Genomic DNA, 22,579 nt, shown 5'->3' on the forward strand with positions numbered 1-22,579 from the left:
ACCTACTCTTCCATCTCTTTCTTGCTCCACCTTTCTTTTCCTCCCTTTCTTCTTCCTTCCTCTCTTGACAACACGAGTCTGACCTCCGGTCCTGCACACACACACACACACACACACACACACGGTAGCTCAGTGGTTAGAGCACTGGCTTCACAAGCCAGAGGACCGGGGTTCGATTCCCCGGCTGGGTGGAGATATTTGGGTGTGTCTCCTTTCACGTGTAGCCCCTGTTCACCTAGCAGTGAGTAGGTACGGGATGTAAATCGAGGAGTTGTGACCTTGTTGTCCCGGTGTGTGGTGTGTGCCTGGTCTCAGGCCTATCCGAAGATCGGAAATAATGAGCTCTGAGCTCGTTCCGTAGGGTAACGTCTGGCTGTCTCGTCAGAGACTGCAGCAGATAAAACAGTGAAACACACACACACACTTGCTCATTTTCTCTCTCTCTCTCTCTCTCTCTCTCTCTCTCTCTCTCTCTCTCTCTCTCTCTCTCTCTCTCTCTCTCTCACATTTTTTTCCAAATCTATGTTTGTCTACTCTTTGTTGTTCTTCTCCCTAGGTTCATACTTCTTATTTTTTCGCTCCTTGGACCATTTTTGAGAGTTCAGATTCATCCACAGCTCTCCTCTTTCTCCTCCTCTTCTTGCTCCTCCTCCTCTTCCTCCTCCTTCTCCTCTTCCTCCTCCTCCTCCTCTTGTCTTCTCTTGCTTCACTTCCCCTCCTTGGTTAGTTTACTTCCTTGTTTCTCTTTCTCCCTTACCCTCCTTCTCCCTGGGTTGTGTTCCCTCATTAATCATCCCCTTCCTTCATTCCTCCCCTCCTCTCCCTTCTCCTTCATTATTCACCCTTCCCTCGACTAACTTCTTCCTTCATTCTCTGTGCGCCTTTTCCTCTGTGCCTTCCTCTACCACGTTGTGCGCGTTCCCTCATCCCTCATGTTGCCTTAGCCTGCAAATTCCCCGCCCCTCACTCCCTCTTCGTTCTCTCTCTCTCTCTCTCTCTCTCTCTCTCTCTCTCTCTCTCTCTGTGTGTGTGTGTGTGTGTGTGTGTGTGTGTGTGTGTGTGTGTGTGTGTGGTGGCTTCACAAGGACTGTTCCGTCATCACTTTTGTTGTTCCTTCTGATTTTCTTTTCTTTCGTTCTTTCCTTTTGTTTGTTCTTGTTTTTTTTTTTCTAGTTCCACTGCCCTTCTTTTAGTACACTTCTTTCTCCACTACTCTCTCTGCGTTGCCGATTCCTCCTCCTCCTCCTCCTCCTCCTCCTCCTCCTCCTCCTCCTCCTCCTCCTCCTCCTCCTCCTCCTCCTCCTCCTCCTCCTCCTCTTGCGTGAACAACCGTATTAGCTCTTTCTATCCCACACACACAAAAAAAAGGAACATCTTTAACGTACCTTTCCCTCGACAAACCCACACCCGCTCAGCCACCCACCCACCCACCCACCCACCCACCCATCCATCCATCCAGCCACACACACACGCACACACGCACACACACCAGGCTGGCCATTATTTGAGTTTTAATTAGAGCATTCAATTTGTTTGGACTTCCCTTCTTTCCTCCTACTCGTGTCTGCCCCTCCCCCACGCATTCTCTCTTTGCTACCGGCTTTTTTTTTTTCTTTTTTACTCCCTCCTCCTCTACTCTCCTCACCCCCCACCCATCTTCCATCCCCTGCGTGCTGGTAAAGAGGCAGCAGGGGCCACTACCACCTGTCATCAGTTTGTCTAATTAATATGTTGATATCAATACCGACTGGAGAAGACACGACTTTGATGACATTTTCTCGCTGGTAATTGCTGTTGTTTTGTGTTGGTCTGCGGTGGTGATGGTAGTGGTGGTAATGTTCGTGGAAGTGATGTATATATGTATTATTAATTTTTATCACTCACGTCTATTTCTGTTTACTCGTGCGTTTTCAGAAGCCTTGTTTTTGTTCTCTTGTTTCATTGTTCGTGCATTCTTTTGGAGATAGAAATGTTTTATAGGATTGAATACGTGAGCTTCTATGATGGTGATGGTGTTAATGGTTGTAATGGTGGTGTTAGTGTTAGTGTCTTGTCTCCGTTTCTTTTTTTTTTCTTTTTTTTTTGTTACTATATATTTTTTTCCCTTTTTACTTAAGTTTCGGATTCTGTAGATGTTGTTTCATCTTTCTGATCGATATGATTGTTTTTCTTTTCATTCTTTTACTCTGTTCTTGTGTTTTTCTTGCTTTACTCTCCTTACCTTGCCTGAGTCTTCCTTTCTTCTGTATGTTCTCTCTCTCTCTCTCTCTCTCTCTCTCTCTCTCTCTCTCTCTCTCTCTCTCTCTCTCTCTCTCTCCAGGTGTTGTCTGTATGTCTATTTGTCTTTCCATCCCTCAGTTGTCATTCTGCCAGTCAGTGTCCATTTCCGTTCTCCATTGTATAACTGTTACGTATGCATTCGTAGAGGTGAAGGAGGAGGGATTAATACAGGGAGATATGAGTCAGGATAAAGGGTTAAGTAAGAGGAATGTATAAGGGATGAGTAACATGAGAAAGATGAGTATGTACGTAGGAATGAATGGAAGGTGAGAAGGTAGATGTGTAAGATGAGGCAAATGGATGTGTAGCAAGGATGATTAGTAAGATATGTAAGGGTAGATGGATGGAAAAGTGAGTATGGAGGATGTATGTATAGGATGAAAAAAATGAGTAAAATGAAAAAGAAGAAAAAAAGATGTGTAATATATGAAAAGAAAAAAAAATAGTAAGGTATGTTTGTATGTATGCATGGATGGATGGAAGGGGACAAATATTTGTAACCAACGTGGCTGCACACTCTTCATGCCCGCTACTTCAATTCGCATCCCTTTCCCTTTCCGTTTTGACAAGTTTTCCATTCCCGCAGCGTTCCCTCCCTCTGCATCTCCGGCCTCGCATCCTTCCCTCTTTCGGCGCATCCTTCCTTACTTCCCTCCCTTCTCTGCCTCTCCCTCCCTCTCTCTTCGTTCAACCCTGGGTCTCTTGCTCTACCTCGCGCTCTGCTTGTCGCTTCACTTCCCTTCACTGGAAATATTGTAGTTTAGTATGGATGGCTTGGGTATTACACTAAGCGCAGTCACCAAATATGCTTGCCTCATTCTCTTGTGTTTTATTTCCGCTACTAAAAAGAAGTTAAGGTGAGACTGTAGCGGTGTTGTGCGTTTGTGGGTTCTTAGGTGGTATAATTTCTAGTATTGATGTGTTGTTGGGTTTTTGTTAACCTACTTGGTGGTAGTGATCTAATTGTTTTTCGTATATCGTTTTGATTTGTTCTGCTTTCCTTGTTTTGGTTATGTTTTTGGAATTTACTACTACTACTATACTACTACTACTACTACTACTACTACTACTACTACTACTACTACTACTACGAGTCAGACATATTTGACTTCCTTTTTTTGACTTTCTCAACCTTTTCCCCTTCCTTTCATGATGTTTTGTTTCTTGTTCTTAGTTTTCTTTTTCATATTCTCAACACACACACACACACACACACACACACACACACACACACACACACACACAATTGTCACAAAACGTATCAACGAGCAGCGCCCTTAGTGACGATAGAGGTGTCGTATAATTATGAAGAGAAATACTATAGTGTAGACGGAGGAAAGAGAGAGAGAGAGAGAGAGAGAGAGAGAGAGAGAGAGAGAGCGAGAAGAATAGCTGCAATGATGGCGTTAGCGGAGGCGGCGGATTAATGTGCTAGTGACAGGAGAATAAGTGTCTTGGTGCTGGCTTGATGGAGTTGTGGCAGAATGGTGCGGGTGTGAGGTGGGTAGGAATAGGTGTGGATGGGTGTAGGAGTGGGTGTAGGGTGTGAGGAGGAGTCGGGATGGAAGGTAAGGGGAGAGGGAAGGAGGTGAATGGGAAGTGAAGAGAGAAAAAGCTGGAAAGGAGAGTGAGGAAAAAAGGTGAGGAGAGAAGGAAGAATGGATGGAAACAAGGACGGAAAGGAATGAGGGAAAGGAGGGATGAAAAAAGGAGAGGAGAAAAGAAAGAAAGAATAGAAGGAGCAGTGGTAAGGGACCAGGGAGGGAAGGGGAGAATGGAGGGAAGAAAAAAGGAAGCAGGGACAAGAAGTGAAGGAAGAAGGGAGAGGTGGCGGGAAGAATGGAGGTAAGGAGATACTTGAGTGTTGCGATGATGTATTTTCTCTCACGTCTTGTTTTTAACTTTACGATTCTTTTCTTTCATTTTCTTGATCTTTTGTTCATTTTTTCATACAATTTTTTGGTTTTCTTTTTTCTCTTACGTCTTATCATCTTTTCATTTATCCTTCCGTCATTCTTAGCTTGTCCTTTTCTTTCGACCTTCCTTGTTTTCCATCTCTCTTTTCATCCCTTCCTTTCCTTTTTCCATTCATCCTTCCTTCTTTCTTCCTTTCAATCTATCTTTTTTTTCTTTCTTTACCTTAACTTTGCTTTGTTCCGGCTACGATTAATTTATCTTTATTTCTCTCTGACTAGTGTCCTCATTTTCTCCTCCTCATCTTTCATTTTTGTCCTTTCCTTTCCTTTTTTTCTCCATTCTCGACATTCGTTAACTTTTCATATCTCTCTCACGGGTCTCAGGAGTGTCTTCCCTCTCTTTGAACCTCTCCTTCATCTTTCCTTTCCTTTCCCTTTTTCGTTTTCAGGCCAGACTATACTCTTTCTTCACTTCATTCATCTTTACTTCACCTCTTTCCTCACACAATCTTCCTTTTACGTGTCTTCGACCCTCTTCATTCTTCCCCTTCGCCTCTCTCTCTCTCTCTCTCTCTCTCTCTCTCTCTCTCTCTCTCTCTCTCTCTCTCTCTCTCTCTCTCTCTCTCTCTCTCTCTCTCTCTCTCTCTCTCTCTCTCTCTCTTGTATCCTTGCCGCGTTCTTTGTTGCTCCTTCATCTCCCTGAAGGAGGAAGATGACGTTGAGGACGAGGTTGGAACTGTCCTTGGAACGAGAAAACATAACCCCAAAATGCCTAATCCCCTTCCTCGTCAGTGAGGAGGAGGAATAGGTAAAGGGAATGAGGGATTTTGGAGGTGGAAGGTGAAGGATTTCGGAATGTCAGAAATGTCGTTGTTGTCTCACTGGTGACTGATGCAGCAGGTGAAAATAATTTATGATCGTAATTCGTAAATAAAGAAATGTGTTATGCGTGCTGCTAAAACTGTTATGGTGAAGTGTGGAGGTTAGTGGTACTTGTGTGTGTATTAGGGAGGTTGGACTGGAAATTCACATGCAAAACCGAAAGGACATAGCACAGCGGCTTATAAAGTGCATTAGTGAGAACTGGAACAGGTGGGAACTGGGCTAGAATAGATGAATATGAGCAGAAAGACGAGGACGACGACGAGAATGAAGAGGAAGAGGAAGAGGAAGAGGAAGGAGGGCAGTGGTAAGGAAAACTAGAAGACAAGTGATGACTGGCGACCATTTAGGGAACTGTGGTAGGATGAAACAATGAACAACGCAAGGGGAAGGGGAGGAATGAAGAAAAAAATGGAGAGAAATTGAGAAACGCATGAACACAACTGGTATACAATAACGATCTGTCTTGTACACGTTGACCTATCTCACTCCACTTAACATTCTCTCTCTCTCTCTCTCTCTCTCTCTCTCTCTCTCTCTCTCTCTCTCTCTCTCTCTCTCTCTCTCTCTCTCTGGCTTTCTTTCTCCATCATATCGACAATCCTCCATTTGAACGGCTGGCCAGTAATAAATCGTTTTCAGAGAGCGTTTGCTGATTTAGGAAAGAAAGCTCTCGCAGGAGGATTAATTGGAGATTCACGCAATAATCCGGCACATAAATTTTACTCATACTAATTAGTGATGTTTCCAGCCCCCCTCTGCTCTCCTCACGCCCACGACCCACACCGTCCCTCCTCCTAGACTCTTCTCCCCGACCCTCACCGTTCCGTCTAGTTACCTGCAATGATTCTTTAACTGGTAAACAAAACGAGAATGATTTTGTTTCTCGTCCATGACTCATTAGTGTGCTTTTATTTCCGTGTGGTTGCTAACACACACACACACACACACACACACACACACACACACACACACACACACACACACACACACACACACAGATTGATAGGTAGTGGATGGTTGAATGGGGTGGTGAATAGATAGATAGATAGATAATGGGTGGGTAAGCGGGATGGTGAGAGAGAGAGAGAGAGAGAGAGAGAGAGAGAGAGAGAGAGAGACAGACAGACAGACAGACAGACAGACAGACAGAGGGTTCTTTGTCACTTGTCGCACCTCCGCCCCACGGTCTGGTGCGTCTTGTGTCCAGGAGAGGTCTCTCTCTCTCTCTCTCTCTCTCTCTCTCTCTCTCTCTCTCTCTCTCTCTCTCTCTCCTATCTCATCACCAAATGTCTCTTTCCTTTATCTTTTTTCCTCTCTACCCTCGTCATCTCATCCATATTCTGTCTCCGTGCTCCTTCTTTTCACTCCCTCTCCTTTTTTCCGCCTCTACATTCACGTTTCTCTCTCTCTCTCTCTCTCTCTCTCTCTCTCTCTCTCTCTCTCTCTCTCTCTCTCTCTCTCTCTCTCTCTCTCTCTCTCTCTCTCTCCCTGTCTGTTACTTTTTTTACTCCTACATCTTTCCTGCCTTGTTTGTGTTTTGTTATCAGTATCTGTTCCTTTTTCATTCTCGTGTTTCGACATCTTCCTTTATTCTGTTTTATTCCTTTTTCTTTATTACTAGCTTCTATAATTGACTTTTTCTGGTATTTTTTTTTCATTTATTTCTCTCTCTCTCTCTTCTCTCTCTCTCTCTCTCTCTCTCTCTCTCTCTCTCTCTCTCTCTCTCTCTCTCTCGCTACATTCATAACTTCTATTCTCTTTCATCATTTCTTGTCTCTTCCCCTTACCGAACTTCCTCTTCCTCCTCCTCCTCCTCCTCCTCCTCCTCCTCCTCCTCCTCCTCCTCCTCCTCCTTCTTCTTCTTCTTCTTCTTCTTCTTCTTCTTCTTCTTCTTCTTCTTCTTCTTCTTCTTCTTCTTCTTCTTCTTCTTCTTCTCCTCCTCCTCTTCCTCTTCCTCTTCCTTCCTCCTCCTCCTCCTCCTCCTCCTCCTCCTCGCTATATCTAATCGACTTATCATTACTTCTCTTTTATTCTTTCTAATAAGGAAGTGATTATTTGACGACTCTTTCATACAAGATGTCATTATCATTTACAATTATGTTCAATTTTCACTCGTTTCTTCTTTATTTACTCTCTCTCTCTCTCTCTCTCTCTCTCTCTCTCTCTCTCTCTCTCTCTCTCTCTCTCTCTCTCTCTCTCTCTCTCTCTCTCTCTCTCTCTCTCTCTCCAATTTTCATCTTCGGTTTCTTTCCCTTTCGAGTTCTGGTTCTTCCCTTCGTTCTCCTTGTCCCTTTTCTTTCTTCTTTACATGCATTCCCTTCTTTCTTACGTTCCTCCTTCCTCTCTTTCGTAAATCTGTGCCACGCTTTTCCTCCACCGTCATCTTTCCTCTCGCACCGTCATCTCTTCCTCTCTCTCTCTCTCTCTCTCTCTCTCTCTCTCTCTCTCTCTCTCTCTCTCTCTCTCTCTCTCTCTCTCTCTCTCTCTCTCTCTCTCTCTCACCCCTTGCTCTTGGTGGTTTGGTGCCTCCAGATTTCTTTGCCTCTTCCTCTCCTCCTCCTTCACATTTGTTAATTTTTCGGATATGTTATCTCCTTAGCTTAACCTCCTTTGGTTTATGTTAATTGCCTCTCTCTCTCTCTCTCTCTCTCTCTCTCTCTCTCTCTCTCTCTCTCTCTCTCTCTCTCTCTCTCTCTCTCTCTCTCTCTCTCTCTCTCTCTCTCTCTCTCTCTCTCTCTCTCTCTCTCTCTCTCTCTCTCTCTCTCTCTCTCTCTCTCTCTCCTTCATCATGTTAATCTAGCTCCTTAATCATCGTTGCTTCGTCTTTGCTCCATCCCTCTTCTCCTGCCCCTCCATCATCCCTTCTTGCTCTTCTCTAATCTTCTATTCCGTTTTATCTCCATCTATCCCTTTTCCTATCCTAATCTTCCGTCCGTTTCACTTTTTTTTTTTTTTTACAACGTAGAATCATTCGTCATTTTCGCCTCATTTCATTCTTCTCTTTCTCACTTTGTTATCTCTCCTTTATTTTTTTTGTTCTATTTCACCATTTTTCTAAGTTATCCATCCATATTTCCCTTCCTCATTTATTTCTCTACTTGTGTCTTTCCATCACCAATTCTCATTCTCTCTTACTTCTACTCTTCTATTCCATTTCAACTCAATCTCCTTTATCTGTTCCTATTCTTCTTTCTCTTTCTTATAACCATTCGTCTACTTTTTTTTTTTCTTCCGTTTATTAAATCATCTTTCCTCTCATTCTTTCCTTATCTCTCTGCTTCTTTTCCTCCATTCATTTACCTCGTTTTCTCTTTAATAGTTCTTTTTATCTCTTCCTAATAAATATCCTCCTTCCTTCCTTATTACTCTTATCTATTTTCTCCTACATCTCTTTATCACCTGTTCTTTTTATCCTCTTGGGTTTCTGTTTCTAATCTTTTCCCCTTCGTCTTCTTCTTATTATGTTATCTTTATCTGTTCCCTCTTCTATTCTAGTTTCTTGTTTTTTGGGATAGTTATGTTAATTCTTATATTTTACTTTTTGATGTATTAACTTGTTTTTACTTTTTTTTCTTATTTTCTCGCTAATGACCTTTTTTTTTTTTTTGTCGATTCTTCTTCCTCTTCTTTCTCTTCTGTTAATCTATCTTCTTATCTTTTTTTTTTCGTTTATTCAACTTATAATCTCCAACACTTTCTCTTTCCTCTTTCCAGATTTTTCTTTTTCTTTTTTTTTTGTGATCGCTTTGTTCATGCCCTTCTTGCTTCCTTTTGTCTTTCTTTTCTCTTATTTTTAAAGTTGATTTTTCATCTTTTGATCTTAACCCTTTCTTTTTTTCTTTTTATCTCTTTCTATTCTTGTTTTCTTTCTTCCTCCTGTGTGTGTGTGTGTGTTTTTTTTTAATGCATCCCTTTCCTTATTTCTGAGCATTCTCTCCACTGTAGATTTTTCGTTTGCTTGCTCTCTTTCCTCGTTTCATTTCCCATTTTGTATTTAGCTTTCACGTTCTTCGTTCCTTCCAACTGTGACATGTTTTTGTTCGTTCCTTTTTTTTTTTCTTTTTATTCGTTTCTTTTAGGTCTTTTGTTGACATTCATCTTGCATGGTCGTATTTTGCCTTTAGCTTTCATGTTCTTTCTTTTTTTGTAACATTTCCATTTCGTTCCCTTATTTCTTCTTGGTTTTCTGTTTTCTTGAAATCATTACTTTCTTCTTCTTTTCTTTTGTTTCCTCACTTCCCACTTTATAGTTTATCTTTCTGTTCTTTGCTTCCGTCTCCGTAATACGTATTTTATCTTCGTCCCCTTTCATTTTCCTTCTCTTCCTCTCTTTTTAAATCTAGCGCTTTTTCTCTCCTCTTCTCTCTATTTCGCACTTTAGATTTTACTTTCCTTACCCTTCCTCTGAGTATATTCCTGTTCTCTTTCCTTCTTTCTTTTATTCACCATCTTCACGCTGCTCTTCATCTTATACTTTTATGGCGGGAAGGTATTTTTTCCCACACCGAGGACGTAAAAGTGACCAGGAATAATAGTGTGTGTGTGTGTGTGTGTGTGTGTGTGTGTGTGTGTGTGTGTGTGTGTGTGTGTGTGTGTCAGTCTGCCTGTCTTTTCTATTGTCATTATTTATTGGTTGGTGTCCTCCTGTTCTTTGTTTACCAAGTGTGTGTGTGTGTGTGTGTGTGTGTGTGTGTGTGTGTGTGTGTGTGTGTGTGTGTGTGTTATGTTTATAAGTGAATTTACTTTCTTATTTTATTGGATTATTTCTTTGTTCTTTTCATCCTATCTTCTTCATACGTTTCTTCATATATCCTCCTCCCATCCCTCGACACGCACTCTCCATCTTTCTCCTATTATGTCATCGATCAAGATTTCACTGTTCTCTTTTTCTTGTTGAATCTTTCCGTCACAGAGTATCATAATTTTTCACCAGTGTTTTAGCGGTGCTCTCCTTTCACTCTCTCACTGTCACTCTCTCCTTCCTCTTGCCACTTCATCTCACTCTTTTGTGTGAGTGTGCGGGTGCGCGTGACCCCTGCTGGCTGCATGGTTCTATTTGGGTGTTCAATCGGTCACGAATTCAATCCTCCTTTGTAATTCTCTAATTCGCTTTTGCCGATCACTTGTGACTAAAGTGCTTTTGATCTACGCTAGGATGAATATACATTTGTGTGTGTGTGTGTGTGTGTGTGTGTGTGTGTGTGTGTGTGTGTGTGTGTTTGTGTTTGTGTGTGAGATGATTGGCGTTTTTTATATTTTTCCACGCTTATCTGGTATTATTAAAGTAACATTCAGCATCAAAGTCTCTCCCTCGCATTGTTATTTCGTATCCAGCGGTGGGAATTCATAGTTGTGGTGCCAAATTGAATTCTTTGGCCTGGGATTGGTTAGCTGGGCGAGGACGGACAGCACGCAGCTATGTTTTATATTTTGGCTTTACTTTTTTGGTGGCTGCCTGCACTAGTGTCCTGGGAAGATTCTGTGACGTACTAACTAATCTCTTATGATTGCTTTCCTGGAGATGTCTTTTAAGGGAATATGTGGTTTCATTGTTGCGTGGATGGGCGTTTCTTTAATGGAAGGTGTTGTATGTTGGTTCCCTGATGCTTTGATGTTGGTCTTTTTTCGTGGGATATGTTGCTTGGCGGTAAGGTGTTGTCCTTGTAGCTCTATATTTTGGGCAGAGTTGTGGCGCTTCCATAACTCTGCTACATCACCGTTATCGTGTATTTATTTATTTTTTATACTATGGAACTATATAGAACTTTCTGATCTCAGCTGTCTAGTGCACAAAAAATATTCCTTAAGGCGGCGTCACACTAGCACTTTTCCGTCTTCTTTTTCTGTCAATTTTCTGACGACTGTCAACTTTTGCAGACGGTGGCCGTCACACACAAGCTTGCTTCCGCCTTTGCCGCGCTTGTCGATTGTAAACAAACATGGCTCCTCATTCACCCCAGCAAGCCGCGGCTTTTTGCACCTTATAATGTAATCAGCTGTTCTGTGATCCCAAAGGCAACGGTGACCTCTAATGCTCTCTATGAGAAATTCGTCAGTGTGTTTTGTCCACTGCTCATCTTGGCCAGCTACTTGGAAGTTGCTTTGGAAATATTCAAAAGCGTCGCACATTCGCACTCCCCTGGAAATGTACACAAACAACTGAGGAACTTTTCATTGCTAGGCTAATAGCATGATAATAGCATTCTTCCGTTTAACAAAAAAATATTTTTTTAATAAAAGTGTTGATTAGAAACCATAGTTCTTATTTTGACTAAAATTTAGCGCTAGACGAAAACGATGCGTTCCGTCTGACTCAAGACGACGGAAATCGCTTGAGACGACGTAAAAAGTGCTAGTGTGACGGCGCCTTTACTCATGATTGTTGCCTTTGTGTTACTGAATGATGTCTTCTTGTACATCCATAACACCCATGACATGCTTTGCCATAATCGTGTCTAATCTTACCTGGGTGACGGGATCATGATGTGTGTCCTCGCTCGTTACCTTTGCCTTTGTGGTGGTGGGTGGAAGTCATGAATTGTTGGTATCCTCATTGGAGAGAGAGAGTGTTGTCTTGTTTTCTTTTGTGAAGGGCTGTTGTTTCTTTGTGTGTTGATTTTTTTTTGTAGATTTTTCGAAAGAGAAGGTTGATTTTTTAAAGTAGGTAGATTATTTCTTTACGTTTTTATGGAAGAAGGAATTTTTGTTATGTAGAGGGGTTCTGGTCTAGGATAAAACGAAAACAACAACATCAACAACAACAACAACAACATAGAAGAGCCAATCCCTTAGAGAGATAGCCTGAGTACAGTTGAAGGCATTAAGTGGTGACATGTGAAAGTGCTTTTACTGGTGAGCTCTCAGTAGGGGCGTAGGTTATTGCCACCACGAGTTGTTAAAGTGAAAATGATTGCAGTGTGTCAGTGTTCTCACTCTGGTGGTCTCATCAGTAAGTTTGCATCAGAATGAACTGTATTAATTAATTGGAAGCAGAATATTGATATCATTGAATTAGTTACATGCACATTTATTTATATGATTATTTTGTTGCTTGTTATTTCATATGTTAGTTTTACACATTTCAACTGGGTCATTGTCTCTTCGTTTCGTTCATTGTTTACATTTTTTTTCCTGTATTCCCTTCAGGACGGACGTTTTAGCGAAATTGGAATGTGTCAGAGGCGGGAGTGGCGACAGTGATGAATTACCTTGGATTTAAGCTGCGTTCAGGATAATTACCCTTACTACAATAGTCACATGTCCTTATTTTCCCAACGATGTGTTGTTTTCCCCGCATCGTTCATTCTATTCGCTACATTACTAGGATGTCGTCCTTGCCTCATGCTGTTATTTGTTATTTCACTTAGTATATCGTGCTATTTTTTTTTTGTCAATTACTAACTATTTCCTTGCCTTCGCTCTCTTTGTTAATTATCCATGCTATTTGCATTCCATTTGCTGCTTCCTACCTTCCTTTATCTCTTCTTTTTACTAAGTATCTATCTTAGTATTTCTGTATCCGGTGTCTGTCTTTCCCTTTGTCTTCCTGTGTATCTGTATATAGTCTCTCTCTCTCTCTCTCTCTCTCTCTCTCTCTCTCTCTCTCTCTCTCTCTCTCTCTCTCTCTCTCTCTCTCTCTCTCTCTCTCTCTCTCTCCCACACACCTTTGTCAGGATGTAGTCATTATAGGTGGAACACTAATAAGAGGGAGGTAAGCTTCCTCCTCTCATGACTTCATGCAGCGTCCACCCGTCGTTGCCTCACGTCGCGTCGCACCCCGTCCCTCCTCATCCTCTCACCTTCATCTCTTCGTAATTTAGCGCGTTGGATTACCTTCAGCGTCCCAAATATGCGGCGATGCTTCTCGCAGTCTTTTGTCCTTCCTGAAAACCCTGCGTTGGATGGTTTCGGTGCGGTTTTCTTCACATTCCTCTTTCAATGCTGCGCAATTCACGAGTTTGGTTTTACTCTTTTAATTTCCTGATTGAATGTATTATCTTCTTTCCGGATACTTTGGAGAGGAAATCAAACTACCTTCCTCCAGAAAAAGAAAAGAAAACGAGCTCATTTTCCACATTTTCCATCTTTTCTTCTTTGTATTCGGTTGGTGTTTAATCTTTTCTGAGCTTGTTTGATTTCTTCCTGCTTACTGCTCACTCTCTTCTTCCCTCCCTCTCCCTCTCTCGCTCCGCTGCTCCTGGAAGACGTGGATTGAACATGAATTCGTAATAGAGATTTTCCGACGCTGTTTTGATCCATCCTGATTTTATCATTAATATTTCCCTGGTTGTTTGATGCCTTACCCGCCTGTGATATGCTGTGATGGACGCTGACACCTTTTAATATTCTTTTCACTCTGGTGTAATTAATATTTTTCAATGCTAGACAACTTTTTTTTTCTTTTTATCTCACTTAGCATATTCTATTAATAGTTTTGTATTTGTCTTATTTATTTTTGTTTCTTTCTCTTCCTTTTTTTTTTTTTCCTTTTATGGCATACAGTATCATTTTACCTCAAGGATTTATAATTTTCACCACTCTCTTCTTTAAGAACATGCTTACAGTTTTTTTTTTTTCCATCTTTATGTTGATTCTTTAGCCTGTCTCCGTTTGTGTGAATATTACTTAGTGTCTCGTTCTGTTAGTCAGCCTCGATTATGTTTGATAGTCTGTTGCTTGCCTTCCTGTTTTGCCGTTTTCTTCTGTTTTGTCAATTCTTGGACAACATTATTGCATGTCATTATGTGTCTTGTATTCTGTGACTTTAAATGTTCTGATATAAAGTTTTTTTTTTTCTTTTTCAGTTTATCAGGCTGTTTACCTCCATGCATCTAAACGCGAGTAATCTTTTGTTGTCATTTGTTTATTGTCCTGTTTGTCACTCTTTATGTAGTTAAATGCAGATCTTTCTATTATGTTTTGATTGTGCTTGTGATGATCAGCATGCCGTTAGTCTCGTGTTTGTCAGTTGTTTATAAATCTCCAGTAGTGCAAATACAAATCACTTACTGCTGGTGCTGTCAGCCATCCGTCGCGCGGCCTGTTGATCCATACCGATTTGTGTTTGCATGAATTACTGCATTCTTGTGACTCTGAATGAAGAGGAAGCGGGAAACTGCTACCAATTTCCGTCAGGTTATTTTAGAGGATGATTTAAAAACAAATATTGACAGGTAGGTTCGATGATGTCAAACGCACGTATGCTTTTTTTTTTTTATTTGTTTGATTAATCAATTATTCTTTTATCGTGAACGAGGAAATCTTGCGTAAAGTTGACACGGGCTGGAGGGCGGGGCGAGCTGCGAAAGCTGCTGTGTGCTGTGTGCTGTGTGTTGTGTGCTGTGTGTTGTGTGCTGTGTGCTGTGTGCTGTGTGCTGTCCTGGCATTATGAGGTTCACTAGAAAGTGTCATTTGATTGAAATTTTAACCGTTAACAATAACTATTACATTGCCACTCGCAACGCCCACGCTTGTTCTATTATTGATGTGCTTGTCTGTTCATTCTGTAAATTTAGTTGTTCAGTCTTTGAGGTAACAGTAAAGTTATGTCCAAGAATTTTTAGCCATTTTGTTCCTTGTATATTCTGTATTCTTTCATAATCAGTATCTCTTTTCTTCTTATTTATCCATTTTCTTCTTAATCTTCTTTATTTCCTTCTTTTCTTTCCTTGCTTTCTTTCGTTCTTACATTTTCTATCTGTGCTTGCTTTATCTTCATTACCTTTCAATACTGTACGTGTCTATTTCACATACCTTTTTATATCCTTTACTCCCGTCCCCTTTACTTTTCCGCTTCCTCCTCCTACCTCCATTTACAAACCCCACCTGAACCTCCTCCCCTCCATGCTCTCCACCCAACTCCCGTCCTCCCACAACAGAGGAAGGGAGTGTTAGGGGAGTAGTGGGGTCGTGGTGGTGGTGGTGGTGGTGGTGGTGGTGGTAGTAGGTGTTCAGCAGCAATTGGTCGTTGAACTGTGCTAATTACGAGTTTTTTTATAAAGTGTATGCTAATTTTGTGATTTTGGGCCAATTTCAAAAGTTTGGCAGAGAGAGAGAGAGAGAGAGAGAGAGAGAGAGAGAGAGAGAGAGAGAGAGAGAGACACACACACACACACACACACACACACACACACACACACACACACAAACAGGTGAATCCCTCTCTTCACAAACACAACAGTCTATATCATCTCGGGTGTAGGTATAGGTAAGTCATTGTCTGAAGCTCGGTAGAAATGTATTGAATCTTCACCACAAAGGCCGGAAGGTCGTCATTAATAATGGGGTAGACGAATTTATGCTGCCAAGCAATAGCACGATCTAAATTTCGTTAATGTATCGCGGTATATCCTGTAATAATTTCAGAACTCTAGTCCTCCACCGGGGTCTTCGCTTAACTCTACGTTCGGTACATTGCCAGGAAATTGCAACCTGAGTACATAGGGAAAGCTGTAAAAAACCCATTCGGCAATTCACTCGTACGTTGAGCGCATTGCCAGAACAACGAAAGAACATAAGAACAAAGAGAAACATCCAGGAATTCACTTCATCTACAGATTTAACACATTATATTATGGTAGAATAGTAAAAGATCACCAGAAAATAAGAAGGCTTGAAGGTCGTGCTTTAGCTATGCATACATTCAGCATATCACTAGAAATACAAAACAAGATAGATACGATAGATAAGAAAAACGGCAGGATTTCAATAGATCTGATGATGCAAGTGATATGAAAAGAATAACTGTTTAGTGTTACAGAATAAAAATTAATGTAGGTGTCAATATTCGGAGACTCCAGAATTATGAGTGTCCAGAATTATGACTGAGTGAATAAGAAAACTGAGACCATGATTATTGTTTCTCTCTCTTTTTGACTGCGACATCATTTAAACATCAGTAATATATTCTAATTATCATAGTTATTAAAATGTAAATAGTTGCAGTAAAGAATGCACACTCCACGTCCCCGCTGAGTGATGAAAGCGTGACAGTAATCGCTGCTTGGAATATATGTATTTCTCTCCTCCACTTAATATTTTTTTGGTCACTGCTGCTTCAAAAGTGTTATGTATTTTTATTTTCAGAGGCTGAATTACTCATCTAGCCTCTATGAAAAAAAGAAAAAAGAAAATACAAGTCTTCAAATCTGTAGTCCACAAAACTTTATATATCAACAAAAATAAATAAAGACAGTTCCTTTTTTTTCGTGATTATAATTTAAAGAGAATGTAGTAAAAAGATGTTTGGATGGATATCGAAAAAAGAGAGAATATCTTAAGCCAGTATCACACGGTCGCTTCTTTCCTGCGAAATTGCGTCATGTGACAGCATGTTCGACGAGATGTCGCAGGAAAGAATAGCATACGGCATCTCAAGAAAGACAACAACGCCACGCGCGACAGTGGGACAACAAAACAAACACAGTAGAGGAGAAATCACCAAGCACGGATGCCATTAACCGAACTATTTTAGCAGTGGGAGTCTGTGTACTTGCTTTGAAAGAAGAAGAATGAGTAAAGCAGCAGAGGAGGAGAAGGATGGGGAGGATGTGGACACGAAGATGGTTAGCTAGAAGAGAAGAAAGCAGCCAGTATTGCAGGTTGTTTTTAGAAAACGAGAAAATACAATTGGGATGCGCGGGGTATCAAGGTATCTTCCCCATGTAAGTGGAGTCATAACGGTTGATAATGCAGCAACCGATGATCTCTTGGTTTGATTCGAGGCAGTACTGCCGTGGTTGGTGAAAGCAGAATTTAAACAAACCACGAAATCAGGTCAATGCTCCATGATTATATTTGGCAGTTAAATTCGCTATATGTACTATATCAGATGAAAGGATAAATTTTCATAATGAAGTAGTGGTACCTAACACCAATTAGTGGTAATATACTACAGTATGATATTTAATACAGTATATTCACTAACTAATATAGACTTTGAACGACTTTCTCTTAATCGCAAGAAATCTGCGAGAGTTTTCGATAGTTTCCGTGGACGACGCATCGAACGAAATCTCAGTACTTCTGCGACATCTCGTCGAAAATGATGTCGCATGACGCGATGTCGCAGGAAAAACTGCCCATGTGATACCCCTTTTATTTGTTCCTCTTTCCTATGTTGTACAACTATTGGAGACTGCTATACATAAATGTCTGAAAATAGTTTGTGGTCAAGGAAAACCTTGGTAGAAGTGAAAGAAACAAGTGGTCCTGAGTTGTGCATTTCTATATGACGTGATATGGTATTTCGTCGTGAAACATTAGCACTTTCGCGCGCGCACGCACGCAAACACACACACCGCGGAGTGTAGTGGTTAGCACGCTCGGCTCATAACCAAGAGGGTCCGGGTTCGAATCCCGGAAAGCCGCGAGGTAAATGGGCAAGCCTCTTAATGAGTAGCAGTAAATAGGTATGGGATGTAACTCGAGGGATTGTGGCCTCGCTTTCCAGGTGTGTGGAGTGTGTTGTGGTCTCAGTCCTACCCGAAGATTGGTCAATGAGTTCTGAGCTCCCTCTGTATTGGGAAAGACTGGCTGGGTGACCAATAGACGACCGTGGTGAATTACACACACACACGCGCACACGCACACACACACACACACACACACACACACACACACACACACACACACACACACACACACACACATTGCTCAGCTATCAGGGTAAACTTTTCACCTCAGTTCTCAATCAATATTATTAATGAGACACAAGGTGGTTTTAGCGATGGATCATATGTTTCTGCTTAATTGTGTAAGTGATATATTTAACTTGAAAAAAAAGTTTTGTTAATTTGTGTATTAAAAAAGCCTTCTCCCTGGGTTGCTTTGTTAAGAAAATGTTAAATGAGTGTAGTATGTCAGTAGTATGGTGCTCTCACCAGAGTATGGTTTAGAAAAGCAGTCGAAAGGAGATTAAAAGATCAGTGGATCACTAGTTAGTATCACAGCTTGGCAACAAAAATCTTATGCAGTGATACAAATTGTTTAAGTTTGTTTATGTTATGGAGGCGTACCTTGTTAAACTACTAAAGAACAGCCGTATCCTGATTACCAGATTCAGAACAAGTAAAGATAGATTACCAATAAATGTCGTTAGATATACGTACAGGAGTAAACAGAGGAGAACGATTCTGTAATAAGTATAATATTAATGTTGTCCGGGACGAATTTCATGTCCTTCTTGAATACACTAATGGCGACATTGTAAGGTGCAGGAATATATGTATATATATATATATATATATATATATATATATATATATATATATATATATATATATATATATATATATATATATATATATATATATATATATATATATATATATATATATATATATATATATATATATATATATATATATATATATATATATATATATATATATATATATATATATATATATATATATATATATATATATATATATATATATATATATATATATATATATATATATATATATATATATATATATATATATATATATATATATATATATATATATATATATATATATATATATATATATATATATATATATATATATATATATATATATATATATATATATATATATATATATATATATATATATATATATATATATATATATATATATATATATATATATATATATATATATATATATATATATTATATTATATATATATATATATATATATATATATATATATATATATATATATATATATATATATATATATATATATATATATATATATATACAGAAATACTACACGGTTAGGTCAACAGTTTGCAAATATAGTGACTTGGTGTAAAATACAAATAAGAATATTCAAAAGAAATTGTCATTGTTTATTAGGTGAATTATGGGTAAGCTATCTTTAGGTAGAGGGTTAATTGTAGGTGGTTATTGGCTCCCAGTACTGTATTTGTATCTTTTTGCCTGCTATCTTTTCCTTGAAAGTGTAAAATTATTTCATGTTAAAGGTATTGAAATCTTTTGATATTTTTCTTTTTTGTTTTTTATTTATAAAGTCTGAGTACACGAAAAATTCTATTCTAATCTCTTCTGTACACACACACACACACACACACACACACACACACACACACACACACACACACACACACACACACACACACACACACACACACACACACACACACACACACAGACCTGGCATGCTCCCTTGGGTTCAGTTGGTGTTGGTGTAATATTTCACGTGTTAATGATCATTTATCGGAGTGCGTCCATTGAGCAGCCACCGTTCCGAGACGCAGCGGTGGAGGCGGTGACCAGGACGTGAATTAAGCTCCGGGGAGGAGTAATGCTTGCTTCCCTGTGTCTCTTAACTGCCGGTCACGTGATCGAGTGCTACAGGGAATGTCGCATCAGAGTGGTATATTTCCTTATTTTCTTGAAGAGGGATTGCCTTCCCTGCAAGTTGCAATAAGTGTTTTAGATATAACTGGATACCCGTTTGCAGTAATGCTGTCCTTGAAAGAAAATAAAATGGACTGCGCTGTTCGTTGAGGAGTGGCAACAGATAACGTGTTTCTGCCACAAGAAACATGTGGGTTGAGAACTCTCCACTCTAGCCTCCAGGTGCCTCGCTGTGCCTGTTGGAATTGTGTATTGGAAACTCGGATATTATTCTGTCTCGTAGTTGTGAAAACACATGACACACAGACAGACAGACAGACAAAGACTAAACGTTATCGGTAATGTAAGTTTTATTTCCTACATAGTTTCACTCTTTATTTATTCTTTTTTTTTATTTTACACCTTAATGTAGGTTACCGGATATTTTCCGACGTGAGGCTTTGAATGAGTTGTTGGTCAGTCAGTCAGTCAGTCAGTCAGTCAGTCAGTCAGTCAGTCAGTCAGTCAGTCAGTCAGTCAGTCAGTCATATTCTCTTGCAATCTTAGAAAACGTTTGTTCCTTTTGCCGTAAATATAATTCTCTTCCCCCCTGTTGTTTTCTTGTCGTACGTGTTGTATAGACCGTATGTATATTTGCAAGGGTTTAGGTTTTAAGCGAATGGCGCGCCTCTTCCCTCTAACAACACTCTCAACTGTTTGCTTCTTTGAGTGCGTCCCATTTTTTTCTGGTTCCTCCCTTTCCCCTCGGATTTTTCTCACTTCTTTTTGCTATTTTTTCTTCACCCCACTCCCCTTCCATCTCTCTCTCTCTCTCTCTCTCTCTCTCTCTCTCTCTCTCTCTCTCTCTCTCTCTCTCTCTCTCTCTCTCTCTCTCTCTCTCTCTCTCTCTCTGTCCTGCAACCTTTCGTTTTGTACTCAATGCCTCTGCAAATTGGTTTTCCTCTACGCACCTTGCGAACTCGAAACCTAATTCTAAATCTTTCCCCCTTCCATCCTTTCCATCTCATCTACTTAACTGTCTCACCTGTGCAACTTCCTCCTCTAATTCCTGTGTGGCTGCTCGTCTCACCTTACTCTCACCACCTACAGAGTGTTCCTCGACCTTTACTATTACTGAGGGAGATGGAGTGAGTGGATTGTTCTTTGCTTACCTACCAAGAACCGCTCCTTTCTTGTTCCCATCTTCTGCCGCTGTGACCTGTTTGTCTCCGTGCACTATTGGAGTATCTTTGGGGAAGGTCTGGTGGGTGTTGGTCTTCACTTTTTACTTTAGGTTTGGTAGCTTAGGTTGTCGTGAAGTGACGAAGTCAAAAAGGGAAAGATGACGTTTGATTTTCTGTTTGTCTGGGTGCCTGGCAATGTTTGTTCTTCTGTCTGTTTATCTGTTTGTCGGCGGATTTGTATATTGTAAGATCGAGAAAGCTTGCTGTTGTCATTTTATTTTGTCTGTCTGTTGTTTGCTGTTGTTTTTATGTGTCTGTTTGTCTGGTTATTGATATTTTTCTTCCTTTGTTTGACCTTTTGTGCTGTTACTCAGGTGCTCAAGATATACTGCAAAACGTACATGTCTTATCGAGTGTTCTGGGAGGATAACGTATTTTCAGGGTGAAATACTAGTCATTAATTTTCAGTTTCTCGTTATTTTCATCCAGGCTTAAAGATAATAACAATGTTCCCTATAATAATGCAAGTGTTAATTGAGCTAAATGAAAATATTTCCTGCTAAGTGAAAATATCTTTACTTTTCCTTTTGCTATAACACTTGGAGCTATAATGCGACAGTTGTGTGAGTGGAGCAGTGCGAGACTTATGCCTGGAACGTGACACCAGCAGCTTGGTTACTCCATCCAACCTTGAGTTCCTCCCTGCTGGAGAACACTTGATCCTGATGACCTTGGCTGATTGTTGGACGTGAGTAAAGTTGGTCTCCTCTAGTGCACCTTTCGCTGATAGTCAGGTGTAAGAGAACAAAATAATTTATCTCTTATTTAGAGTGTATCTTTTCTCAGTACTAATGTAATACTGTTATCTCTTGAATGGTATTAGCGAGCTTCTACTAGCGTACCTTCCTGCTGTTTTGGTGTAATAGCGCCATTATATCATTCACTAATAACATCTTACCTCGGCACTTTCTTCAGTCTAATGTACTGCTGTGATTATCCTCCTGGGGTCTATAATGAACGGTGTTAGGAAGTACATTGCCGTATTGATAACCTTTACTAAGTCCATTCCGTCACTCACTGATAAGGTATCTCATCTCATCTCTTTTTCTATTCAAGGTACAGTCACGGCCAAAAGTTTGCTCAAGTGCTGTGTTCCTTTCCACTAATTTAGCCGTTTCGTCTCAACCATTAGTCATCCGCAGTGCTACGAGTACCTGTAAGCCCGCAAAGTGTAAGGTTCCAAAGAGATCAAAGGACCTAAAACTGAAGAAAGACGAAAAACACAGTATAAGTGAGAACGTCAGATTACAAGACTCTTTGCTACAACTATACAACTTTTCTCGCTACAATAAGTAGTATTCGTTCCCTTGTTATATATACTTTATTTATCCACCGTTTAAGTTTACTAATACAAAAGTAACAAACAAGCATAAAGAAAGAAGCCACGGGAGACAGAATAGATGAACCAAACAAATATAGGTCAAATTAATAGATAAGCATCTTGCAGTAACACACACACTTCCTGTTTGGCGCACTCAATTCTTGTTTCCACTGCGACAGCTGCACGCAGGTGGAAGCTCCGTGCTAGAAGCCGTGCACTGAATGGCGGGGATCAAAATGCGGCGCCTGGAGGTATTTAGGTCGTTCCGGTATCTGTTATTTCATTCGCTCCGGACGGAGACGCTGCAGAAGGGGAGACAAGGCTGGGAAAGAGGATGGGAAGGAAATGTAGGATAGATAGAAATAATGCCAAAAACAAAGAAAAAATAAATTGTAGGTGACAGAGGAGGAGGGAAGAGGTAGAGGTGGAGGAGGAGGAGGAGGAGGAGGAGGAGGAGGAGGAGGAGGAGGAGGAGGAGGAGGAGGAGGAGGAGGAGGAGGAGGAGGAGGAGGAGGAGGAGGAGGAGGAGGAGGAGGAGGAGGAGGAGGAGGAGGAGGAGGAGGAGGAAATAGAATCTCT

The sequence above is a fragment of the Portunus trituberculatus genome, chromosome 48 (assembly GCF_017591435.1).
Source record: "Portunus trituberculatus isolate SZX2019 chromosome 48, ASM1759143v1, whole genome shotgun sequence".
Classification (NCBI taxonomy): Eukaryota; Metazoa; Arthropoda; class Malacostraca; order Decapoda; family Portunidae; genus Portunus; species Portunus trituberculatus.